Genomic DNA, 2,386 nt, shown 5'->3' on the forward strand with positions numbered 1-2,386 from the left:
TGAAGTCAAGAGTGTGCGAAGAGCAAGTGGGCTTATGGGGAGGAAGCCTGTCTTAGTTAGAGTTCTGTTGCTGTGAAGAGACACCATGACCATGGCAACTCTCATAAAAGCAAACATTTAATTGGGGCTGGCTTAGTTTCAGAGGTTTAGTCCATTATTATCATGGTGGGATGCATGGCAGTGTGCAGGCAGACTTTCTGTGCCTGCTGCCGCTCCCCAATAACGACACAGAGAGACTTATTATATTTATTATTAGCTCATGGCACTGTCCTGGGCAGATGCTGAGCTATTCTATCTCACCAATATTGGCCTGGCCTACATCCAGGCAGTGGTCCTTTACCTGTCCTTTCTAGTCTCCCCACCTGGCACCTGCTTCTTCATGTCGACCAAGTGACCTCTGCTTCTCTCTCTCTCTCTCTCTCTCTCTCTCTCTCTCTCTCTCTCTCTCTCTCTCTCTCTCCACATGAAAGTCCCTTCTAATCTTGCCTCAGCTTATTGGCCATCAGACCTTTTTATTAAAACCAATCAGAAGGTGATGGAGAACAGTGTTTACAAAGCATTGAGAAAGGAGATGCTTCATAAGAAATGACAATGCTAAAGTCTGCCCTGTAATCAGCTCTGCACCAGCACAGAAGTCAGCATTTGAGTAATACAAGGATGATCTTTACACAGTACACAAAAACATCACTCAACAGACATGGTGCTAGAGAAGGAGCTGAGAGCTACATCTTGATCTGCAGGTGGCAGGAGACTGTGTACCACAGTGGGCATAGCTTGAGAAGGCCTCAAAGCCCGCCCCACGGTGACACACTTCCTCCAACAAGGCCACGCCTACTCCAACAAGGCCACACCCCCTAGTAGTGCCACTCCTAATGGGCCAACCGGTCAAACAAGTGAGTTTGTGGGGGCCATACCTGTTGAAGCCACCACAAGGCCCCATGGCCACAAGTTCCTGTCTTGGAAGCTCTATTTTCCTCCCTACTCATTCACTCCCTCCTTCTCCTTCTCCATCTCCTCTTCATTCTTTTCCTTCTCCTCTTCTTCTCTTTCCTCCTCCTCCCCTCTTTTTTCTTTTTTTCCTTTCTTCTCCTCTTCCTGTTCATCTCCCTCCTCCCTCCTCCTTCTTTTCCTCATTCTTCTCCTCATTGTCATCCTCCTCTTCCTCCAATCTTCTTTTTCCTCTTCCTCCTTTTTCTCTTTTATTCCTCATTCTCTTCCTCCTTCACAACTTCCTCTTCATTCCTGTCTTTTTTTTTTTTTAAATCCTTCTCCTCCTCCTCCCATCAAGATCTTCTTATGTAAGTGATACATTTTTGCACTTGGTCTAGTCTCTGTTGCTGAAACAGAATAGCTAAGACTGAGTAATTCATTAAAAACAGGAAGTTAATGTCTCCATTGTGCAATTGGTCAGCACATTCAGCTGTTAACTGAAAGGTTGATGGTTCGAACCCACCTGGGGACGTGTGACTCTAAAATACTCATAAAAAGAACAGGAGATTAATCAGCTCAGGGGAATCAGGCTCGGAAGCTCAGCAGTGTGGAACCAGGGTCTGCTTCCCTCATTCTGCTCACATGACACATCACAGCAGAGCACAGGGCACTGTATGGCAGGACACAACATGGATGTCAGCTCAGTCTCTCTTTCTTGTCTTAAAAAGCCACCGATGCCATCAAAGGCCCCACCCACATGATCTCATCTAACCTGATCACCCCCAAAGGCCACATCTCCAATTGCTATCAGCATGTGACTTTGAGAATGAAATTTATGAGACATGAACTTTGTGAGGGCCACATTTGAGCCACAGCATATCACATCCCCTAAACACACACACTCAAGCCCTGAAACTCTGCCTGAGAACTGACCCTTTGGTTGCACTCTCTTTTCAAGGGTCCTCTGCTCTCTGAGGGTTCTCACCCGGGCCCTTTGGCTTCTGGTCTTGGGCCTGGCATCGCAGCACTCACCTCTTAGCACTTGAGCTCCAGCTGTGTTCAGCGGTGGCCTTTTTTATTGTGACCCAGAGTACAAGAGAGGGCAGGGTAACCTCTGCCAGAGCACTGGTACTGGCGCTCACATAAGGACTGGTAGGGTGTTTCTTTCTGTCTTGCCACTGTGATAAAATACAGACAGAAATCATGTGAGCAGGAGGATGCATCTCAGCTCACAGGTTCAGGAGCTTCCAGTCCATTGTGGCAGGGAAAGCACCTAGGAGTGTCCCTGTCCTGGTGTCACTTCTGTTGCTGTGATGAAATATCCTGACAAAAACAAGAATGAGATTTTCTCAGCTCATAATCCCAGGTTAAAGTCCATCACTGAGGGGAAGTCGAGGCAGGAACTTGAAGCAGCCAAGGAGCTACTGCATGGGACAGGATCTCATTGGTCGCTAAG

The 2,386-nt window shown here is 47.4% G+C and overlaps 1 non-coding gene across 1 annotated transcript; it reads left to right on the forward strand.

The window, feature by feature from the left end:
• Positions 1-1,388: 1,388 nt before the first annotated feature.
• Trnan-guu (transfer RNA asparagine (anticodon GUU)) lies at positions 1,389-1,462 on the forward strand. Its single transcript has one exon. It is a non-coding gene; the product is annotated as a tRNA-Asn (tRNA).
• Positions 1,463-2,386: the final 924 nt, after the last annotated feature.

The sequence above is a fragment of the Acomys russatus genome, chromosome 5 (assembly GCF_903995435.1).
Source record: "Acomys russatus chromosome 5, mAcoRus1.1, whole genome shotgun sequence".
Taxonomy (NCBI): Eukaryota; Metazoa; Chordata; class Mammalia; order Rodentia; family Muridae; genus Acomys; species Acomys russatus.